The sequence below is a fragment of the Cupressus sempervirens genome, chromosome 7, assembly GCF_028749045.1.
Source record: "Cupressus sempervirens isolate cs-2001-9-10 chromosome 7, ASM2874904v1, whole genome shotgun sequence".
In the NCBI taxonomy this organism is placed as follows: domain Eukaryota; kingdom Viridiplantae; phylum Streptophyta; class Pinopsida; order Cupressales; family Cupressaceae; genus Cupressus; species Cupressus sempervirens.
In genome coordinates, this window is record NC_143124.1 from 578,267,925 (window position 1) to 578,278,511 (window position 10,587).

The 10,587-nt window shown below is 34.8% G+C and overlaps 1 pseudogene; it reads left to right on the top strand.

Annotated features, from left to right (window-relative positions):
• The first annotated feature begins 843 nt into the window (after positions 1 to 843).
• On the top strand, positions 844 to 9,761 carry LOC149548070 (vicilin-like seed storage protein At2g28490; annotated as a pseudogene).
• The last annotated feature ends 826 nt before the right edge of the window (positions 9,762 to 10,587 follow it).

Genomic DNA, 10,587 nt, shown 5'->3' on the forward strand with positions numbered 1-10,587 from the left:
CCAAGGGCCTCCCCCATAACTTCTAGGACTGAATCCAACCACAAGTGAAGGGGGAGATTTGACAACTGAACCCACAAAGGAATCTTATTAAAGGATTCAGTAGTCGGGTCAAAATCCTTATACCAAGGTTTGGCCATCAAGGGGAACCTCTCCTCCTAAGAGAAACCATGACACATGATAAACTTTCCATCTTCAACATTTGCAAATTTCACAATAAAAAAACCCTTGTCACAAGGTAAATATGAACTAAATCTAAAATGATAAGTTCCCAAAATTTGGAGATCTAAGAATGCAAATCCGAAAGAGAGGGCCAAAAACCCCTAAAATGAAAAAATAACAGCAATAGCAGAGTAATCCACCTCATATGTCTTGAACTCATCAACAATATCTAAATCTAGGTAGAGCACAAGCAGGTTACTTACAGAAATAGGCACAGCCAAACGAGAAACCCATTTCACAAAAGGACCACCAATACCTGCCTCGTAAGAAGCTACATCTGCATAGGAGATAGTAGATCTCCCCACAACAGCCTGAGACCCAAAAACATGGAGAGCAACAGAAACAACAGGGATAGTGAGAGCAAGAACATTAGGAACAATTCGTGTCGTAGGAGGAGGAGCATCCAGAGCCGCGCCCTGGGAATGAGGAATCTCCCTTGAAGCAACCAGCGGACGATGGGTGGGAAAAGCTAGAGTGGGAGTTTGAAATCCACCTTAAGAAGGAGCCATTCGTTAGGGGTGTGTTAGTTTGCAAGTTTTTGGACAATTGGTGAGGCTTTCATCAAAACTGCCATTCTTATCAAATATTACAGTTCAAAATTTAAAAAATATGGTAGTAGAGACAATGGATTCAAATTATTTGATAAATTATTTTACAGAAATGTATTCTCATAAATGATTTGATTGCAAGATATGAACAAAATGCATATGCACATGTTGCAAAGGATTCAAAAAATTTTGATTCACATATCTACAACAAGAGCCTGCATTAGGTTTTTAAATCCTTAGTTTGAAAGATGGGAAACTTATACATAGTGATTTTTAATACTCTAAAATTAAATATTTATTTATTTATTATAAAGAAAAATATTAAATGTTAATAGTTGTGTATATATAATTTTTATATAAAAATAGATTGCATTAATATAAGATTTGGAGATAATGGAAGAATTTATTTTTAAAAATGTATTTTTGATGAATATGTGATAAGGAAATAAGATTATCACTAGAATCAATACTAAAATTTAGTTTTATTTTTTATAAAATGGGCTTTTTGTTAATTTTTTGTAAAAGTAAATATTCTTTTTATAAAATTAGGGGTGTTTTTGTTGTAAAATAGATTGATTCATCATATGCTAAATGAAAATTAAGCAGCTTTAGATAAAAGAATTATATTTATTTTTTAACATGCATGTGTGAATAGGAGTGTTTTTTTATCACCATCCATCATGTGTAGAGTATGTGATTTGAATAAATGTATCAAATTGAAAATGGAAGAAAACCATCAATCTTAGATCATGAAAAGATTGATGAGTTTTCTTAAGTCCATGAAGAGATTACTTGAGCTTGCAAACAAGCTAAGAGGCATAAATAAACCTCATTGAAATGCTTCATATATTTGACCATAAAAACACCCATGTAAGAGAATGCACTCTTCACATTTATAGGGTGCATTTTGTTGCAAATTTAGTTCAACAAAGGTTATGGAATGTTTCAATGGAAATCCATATTTTATCTTATTAGGTACTAAGCAAAGGTTCTTTTAAGAGTTGACATGAAAGAATTTGATTGAATTTTCTCAACAAAGAAGAAGGCAATGATAGGGAGAGAAATAGTAAGAGCGGAGGGGGAGAAATAAATATATATGAGTTGATAGATGGATAGTTGATAGATATACAGATAGAGTACATAGATAGAATAAATCAAAGAGATATGAGAAATGGGATATAGATAGATAAGAGTGAATGGTAAAGAGTGCTAAAATAAAATAGGCATAGAGAGGGAGGAACAAGTGGTAATGTTTGTGAATAAGAGAGATATAAAAATAGGGATAGGGAAGTAGACATGGAGGGTCTATAAATAACATTGTTTTCTCATTTTCAAATGACTATATAGTGTAATTTAGTTATACAACACACTATATAAGATGACTTCATTTGATAAACTTATTTATTAGCGAATAGGTTTTCTCACCATGGTCAAAGGCCACTAGAATCATCTTATGCAACTGCTTGGATCAGAAATTTGATTTTTGGAAATGACACCACCATTCCTCAAAAATATGATTATTGGAAATGACATCACCGTTTGATTGACAAAAACTATCCAGAGGACTCCTAGGCACCACCACCATACCGACTACAGAGCTGCATTTTGACTCACAAAGGTGCTTGCAAGGTTGTGTTGGGATGAGTAGAGATTTTCTCTCCTGACACCAAGTAAAATTGATCCTTCCCACAGAACCGATTGTCTCTTTAAAAGACATATAGTACTTTCCAAACACAGTGTTAAGAACTTGGCACAAGTAATTTGTGATTTTTTTTGCCACTTAAATAGATATTTTCCTGTGTGTATTTGGGAACTTGTGTCGAGATTGTTGTAGACTTGCATACCATCAACATTTATATCATGATCCTGAAGAGCCAGAGAGCATTTTTATTCTTGAGAAATCCAAAGAGTTGATTAGGTCAAAAGCAAGGGAGATTAGAATCATGCAAAGAGGATACAAGGAGTAAGAAGAAGAAGAAAGAGGGGGAATGAGAAGAGGCTACCTTGAATTAGGCTTCGTAACAATGGAACCAAAGTCCTCCTTTTTGCCTTACTTTTATAGTTCAGATATGGTTTTCATGGTAGAGTGGTCAATTGAAATCTTATTTTTTGGTATTTTCTATGTTCTAGTATTTTGCATTTTGGGAGGTCTCAGGGGCATTTTTGGGCTTCAATGGGGCGAAGAAGTCATAGCGCTACACTTACGCTAAGAATTTGGACAATAAATGTAGATCTCTAGAATATCTTTCTAGAAATTTTGATGGTTCGTGATTTCAAGCTACAAGTAGAAAGTTACGACTTCTACAAGTAGACATACATTTTAATATAGTTTGTAGTTGTTAGAGTTTATTTTGTAATTAATTAGTTTGTGGATTTTTTGTTTTCATTTCCAAGGGATAATGGTGACCCTTAAGATCCATGAAACTTGTATAAACTCTATTTTTCAAAATGAATGGATCACTTTTTGGCTTGCAGAACATTTACTATTGCATTTTAACTGTTTTCAATTTTAGTCACAATACCACAGGTTCTACACCAAGTATTGTAACCTGAATTCATAGTTCAGATCAGTGGTATTAGAGCTTGTTCGCTCCTGTATGTCCCATCATACGCGGTCAGCTTATCAAAGGTTGGGATTGGCCACGAGAGATCTCTCAGATTATCTTCCTTTGAGACACACACGATCGTAGATGGAAAAACAATCATTGGAAGGGATAGATGTATCCCTCAAAATGCTGGTAGAAGAGGCGTTAAATAAAAAACATGAAGAAATGATGCAACAATTTTCACGAATGCTAGAAAAACAAGAGTTACATGCTAGTCTAAGCAATTCAAACTTTGGCAGGAAAATCCCATTCAAGATGTAGGTAAATTTTGATTTTCCAACTTTTCAAGGAAAAATTGATGTAGATTCTGTTGATGACTAGTTGTCCAAATTGGAGAGGTATTTTTGTGTTAATAATTTCTCAAATATTGAAAAGATAGCCTTCGCCCTCCTCAAAGCTGAGAATCATGTGAAGTTGGTATGGGAGGTACACTTAACAACTGAAGAAACCCAAGAATCTCAGGATGGACATGAATTTTCTATATTATTTGATGGAAAACCCACATGGAAAAATTTGCAAAGCATATAAAACAAGAATATTACCCCGAGGATACCTATGAACAAAAATATATGCAATGACAATTACTCCGAAAGAAGAAAGACCAATCAATTCAGGAGTACACCAACATTTTTCATGCTCTCTATGCAAAACTTGGCATCAATGACTCAAGAAAAACATCGTGTTTTGAAGTATAAGAGTGGTCTTCATAGATACATTCAGACTTAAATGAATTTCTTGAATATAGAAACATTACCCAATGCTTTCAAATATGCATCAAAAATTGAGGAGAAGTTCAAACAAAGAGGGAGGAGAGAAAATCCAATGAACAACAAATGGAAAGGTGAAGGTAATAAGTCAATGGGAAAACAAATAGCCAAGGAACCATCTCCAAATTCACCAACAAAGAAGACATGGGGGGTAAAGAAAATAGGGCAAGAATCAGGTATGTGGTGTGAAATCCATAAAAGTCTCTCTCATAACACTAAAGATTGTAGAACTATAAAGAATTTAATGATGGAAACCCATGAAGAAGCTATTAAACCTGATATGATAGAAGTTGGAAAACAAAAGGATGAACAAATCATTGAGGTTGACCCATATGCCACTATGGCTACTCCAAAAGTATTTGGTCATGATCATGAAGAGAGATTATTCCATTCACAAATGTGGGTAGGAGGAAAAGCTTTACATTTTATTGTTGACAGTGGTAGTCAAAAAAATTTGACATCTTCTGAGACTGTAAAGAGATTGAATCTGAAGACAACATCACACCCACAATCATATTCTATGGGGTGGGTGAACCAAGGACGAGACATTCAAGTAAACAAGCAATGTCACCTTTCATATTCCATAAAATCATTCAAAGATGATGTGATATGTGATATAGCTCCTCTTGTTGTGTGTGATATTCTATTGGGGCAGCCATACATATATCAACATCATGGAGTGTATAAGTTAAGGCCATGAAGCATGACAATCAAATTAGGTGGAAAAAAGTACTAGATTCCAGAGGTAAGTCATGCACACTCTACATCTTTGATTAGTGCAAAACAATGTAGAAGGTTAATAGCCCAAACAGGTACATTTGTGTTATTAATGATCCGTCCAAAGGGACAAAAGAAAATGTGTGTAATTCCCATTCCTTGGTGTCCATCACAACAAAACAACAAAGATCAATGGATAAGATTTTAACAAAATATCAGAATGTGTTTGAGTTACCAATAGGGGTACTCTCACATTGCCAAGTTAGATAGTCTATTGATCTGGTACCAGGAACTCCATTGCCTAATGAGCCAGTATATAGGAGATTAGTTCTAGAGAATGATGAGATAAAAAGGCAGATACAAGAATTAATTCAGAAAGGACATATCCGCCCAAGTGTATCTCCCTATGGTAGCCCAATTGTTCTTGCAAAGAAAAATGATGGCACATGGAGGCTTTGTATTGATTAGAAATCATTGAATAAGATGATTGTAAAAAATAGATATCCAATTCCTCGGATAGATGATCTCTTACACTAGCTTAGAGGGGCAAAATTCTTTACTAAAATTGACCTAAAATTTGGGTACCATCAAGTACCAATTGATCTAACAGATGTATGGAAGACTGTGTTTAAATCTAAAGAAGGACTATTTGAATGGTTGGTGATGCCTTTTGGTCTCACAAATGCCCTAGCCACATTTATGAGGATGATGAATGATGTTCTAAGACCATTCACTGACTCATTTGTAGTTGTATATCTATATGGTATTCTAATTTTCAATAAATTTTGGGAAGAACATCTGCAACATGTGGAACAAATACTTTCTACATTACAAAACCATGGACTCTATGCAAATAAAGAAAATTTTTATTTTGGTATGCAAACTATTAAGTACTTAAGATATGTTATTGATAGTGAAGGTGTTCATGTTGATCTTGAAAAAATTCAGGTAATTAAAGATTGGCCTACTCCAAGGAATCTCACAAGGTTGCGTAGCTTCTTGGGGTTAGCTAACTTTTATCATAGATTTGTGTTTGGATTTTCACATTTGTCTTGGCCTTTGAATCATTTATTATGAGGAGGTATGAAAGTGAAATTCAAGTGGACGGGTGCTCAACAACAAGCATTTGAGGAGTTAAAACAAAGGTTATGTTCTACACTAGTTTTATCTTTGCCTGATTTACAATAGTCTTTTGAAATACAAACTGATGCATCAAAATATGCATTGGGAGCAATCCTCATGCAACATGGACATCCAGTTGCCTACCATAATGAGAATTTATCTGATACAGTGTGTAGATATCTCACCTATGACAAATAACTATATGCTATTGTTTAAGCTTGTAAGCAATGGAAACATTATATATTAGGAAAGGAGACTATCATCCACACAGATCACAAACCCCTTCAATTTTTGCAAGCACAAGGTAAATTACAGAATGGTAGCCATCAAAGTTGGTCAACTTATCTTCAACAATTTCATGTCAACATTCATCATAAGAAAGGAAGCACCAATAAGGTAGCAGATTGCCTGAGTAGGCCTCCAATTGCAGGAATAAGTATGGTATTAGAATCATGTGGTCACCAAACAGAAAATTGGGCCCACTTGTATGGACATGATAATGAATTTTCTGATGTTTATACTTAGCTAGTGGAAGGTAAGCATGTGAATGATTTTTACTTGCAAGATGGAATGCTCTGTCACTTTGGCTAAATATGTGTTCCTCAAGAGGAACGTAAGAAGTTAATATGGGAAGCTCACTACAGTAAGGTTGCTAGTCATTTCGGAATAGGTAAGACTACTGCTATACTACAAATATATTTTTGCTGGCCAAAAATGAAAAATGATGTGCTGAAATACATTCAAGCATATACAACATGTGCTATTGCAAAGCCTGCAAATCATAAGCTAGGTTTATATTTACCTCTTCCTATTCCAAATAAACCTTGGCATTCAATTTCAATGGATTTTATGTCTGGTTTTCCTACCACAAAACATGGGCATGATTGTGTATGTGTTGTAGTTGACAGATTTTCAAAAATGGCAATTTTGGTGGCTTGTTGAAAGGCAATCTCTACTAAAGAAACTGCAAAACTCTTTTTTTGAGCATGTTTGGGTTCATTTTGGGCTACCAAAAAGCATTATTTCAGATAGGGATAGTCACTTTCGTAGTAAATTTTGGTCCTCATTATGGGCAATGATGGACACAAAACTAACAAAGTCTACTTCTTTCCACCCTCAAACAGATGGTCAAACAGAGGTTGTTAATTTAATAATTATTCAAATCCTATGTATGTATCACTCCAAACATCCTCGTACATGGGATGAGAGCCTTCCCTATGTACAATATAGCTACAACAGGGCAATTCATAGTTCAACTGGCCATAGCCCATTTGAAGTTTGTCTTGGATATCAGCCCTTAGCACCAATAAATGTTTATATTCCTATCATGCAACTTGACTTGGTACCATGCTTGGATAAGGAGGACAAAGAAATGAAGTTCATTGATAGAATTCATCATTTGTAGCAGCAAGTTCATGAAATTTTGGAGTAGACCACTAAGAAGTATAAACAAAAGCATGATGAGCATCAAACTCCTCATAATTTTTAGGTTGGGGATAAGGTATGGTTGCATTTCCAGAAGGAACGCCTACAAGGCCCTCATAGGAAGCTTCGCCCTCTTCACTATGGTCCTTATAAAATTATAAAGAAAGTTGGTGAAAATGCATGTGAACTCAACTTGTCTCCATTTTTGGGTATTCACCCAGTCTTCAATGTAGAATTGTTGAAGCCATATTTCCCTCCTTTACCAGATATTACAGATGTTACTGAAGAAATCAGTCATATAGAATTGAATCCAGAAGTTGTCAATCCATTTCAAAGTAATCAAATTGTGGAAGTTGTCATGAAGAATTTGAGGAACTATAAAATCTATTTGTATCGTGTGGTAAAAGCAGGACAATTTGTTCAACAAGGAAAATGGCTTACACGTGAACAAATCCAGCTTCATTTTCCACATTTGATGCAAAGTGTGGATGAAATGGGGCCCATTTCCTCTTAAGGAGGAAGGAATTATAAAACACAGTCCAAGAAGATGCAGAGGATGTTGGCACAAGCAAAAATGGAAAAATATCGAGAAATCCATTTTTCTAATATTTTTTATGTTTTAGTATTTTGCATTTTTGGAGGTCTCTAAGGCATTTCTAGGCTTCGGTAGGGACAAGAATTCATAGCGCTATGCTTAAGACTATGGACTATAAATGTAGATCTCTAGAATATCTTTCCAGAAATTTTGACAGTTCGTGATTTCGAGCTACAAGTAGAAAGTTACAACTTCTACAATTAGACATAAATTTTAATATAATTTTTTATAATTTTTATAGTTGTTAGAGTTTATTTTGTAATTAATTAGTTTGTGGACTTCTCATTTTCATGTCCAAAGGATAATGGTGACCCTTGGGATCCATGAAACTTGTATAAACTCTATTTTTCAAAATGAATGGATCACTTTTTGGCTTGCAGAACATCTACTGTTGCATTTTAACTATTTTCAATTTTGGTCACAATACCGTAGGTTCTACACCAGGTATTGTAACCTAAATTCATAATTGAGATTATAGAGAGAGGTAAATAATTTACAGTATTTGTTATGAATTATTTGTCCTTATCACATGAATATGATTTTCTTTTATGAATTGTTTGAGTTGGTGATATGAACAATTTTGGGCATGTGGGTATTATTAGTCTCTGCAAAAGTGGGATGGGTTCATAAGAATGACTTGATCGAACAAAACCTGAAGCTTGGGGATATATACCACATTCCTGGAAATCATGTTTTCTATCTGATTTACAGCCATTAAGGTCGGTGCCTACACATAATCTTCTCTGTTAATACATCAAAGAGTCTTGTTCCTGGGAAAAAAATCAGGATCTTCAAGCATAAAATTGCAAGGAATATATGCTATAATGAAATTTCTAATTTCAATTTATACTTTTGGGTTTATTGTTTCAACCAGTCTTTTGTCACATGAAAGTAATTTTTTTTGGCTGGCAGTTTGGATCCTATCTCTGTACTGTCAGGGGTTGATGATCATATTCTTAGTGGAGCTTTGGATGTAAGTTCACTTCCACTCTAGTCTTTTCATAATGAAGAACAAAAGCACTTAGAATGGTTATTATACAGTCTGTGTGTAAGTTACGGTGGATGAGACTTATAGAGCTGAATTTTAGAAATAAATCAGATCTAGAATTACTTTTAAATGTTCACCCACTTATTCGGTTGGCATTTAATGCATTAGCAAATATTTTCTTGTTTTCTAGGAGTCGCATAGTGAATTGCAAACACTAAGGGAGAGACGGAGTCAAGATGCTGTCATGTATTTAACACAAGAAAGAAATGTCAAGCTGGTTTAACTCCTACGGTTCATCCCAATGGAGGTTCTTATTGGAGTCCTTTATGAACCGTAAGATAATGGCAAGGAAATTTAACAGCTATAACATTTTTGACAAGACTAAGCCTCCTAGTTTTTAAAAATAACTATGGATGGAGCATTGCAATCAGCAATGATGATTACTCTTATGTGAATGAACCCTGACGTAAAATTGTCATGCACCCGGGAAGCCGATAGGACTGGTCGGATACTAAAAAAGGTGTGTGCCCATGTGTGTTTCAACTCCAGCAAATTGCATGGCACCAAACCGGCTGATTTCCTCATTCTCTACGGCTATGGTAATGTATTTTGCACATGAGTTTTGGTGGCATTGTGTAACCAGGTAACATGGATGTAACATTGCCACAGCTGCATAGGAAAGATGGCACACTCATAAAGATCTCCATACACGTACGATGAGCGTGCGTAGGCAAGAAATGTGATGTACTGGGTTTACTATGTGATTCATTTGTCTTTCTCTTTTTCAAACCACCTTACTTATATCTCTCTATACTTTCATTTAAACTGTTAAATGCTCTATATATCTATTAGCTCACATAGCAAAGCTACATTTGGTTTTCTTCTTTCATTTCTCTTTGCATGAAGTTGGTGCCAATTTGTGTTCCACATGTTTTGTAGTCTTTGAAGGAAAAGAAATTTATGTAGTGTAAAAATATACCGCTTTGTTAAAAATTCAATTGTGTATCTCATGCGAATCACTGTTGGAGAGCTTAGAAATCTGTTTGCTGCAAGAAATAATTTGTAAAATTTATACAACCAGTTACATAATCGTAAACCTACTCTACAATCCCCCTATCGGCTATACATTTGCACCCTGCCCTGGTGCAGGTGCTGGTTTATCGTAAGGGTGGAAATTGATTCATTTATTCTTTGATTGAAGCATTTCTCACTCTGAGATAAGGGATCGTATTATTAAATAATTGTCTAAATAATTTATCCAAACTACACTTCTTACATTCATGAGACTCTTTTGAAGATTTTGCATTAAGTCATAAGCCATTTATGCCCTCACATGCTCACTTACAAGGTCATGTGCATGAGATTGTCAAGCTTAGTTTATGATAGGAATCCATAGACTAGACTCATCAATAGGAGTAGAAAATGTTGCTACACAAGGATGAATATGTTTTAAAAGCATAGTTTTCCATTACTGTTTGTAAAGTTTTTATTGTTCAATGTAAATCCATTGGCCTCACACCTACCAAATCAAACTGTGAATGAAAAATGGATTTGTGTATACGCAGGAAGACGAGAATTATAAATCATCTAGGGCTTCCAA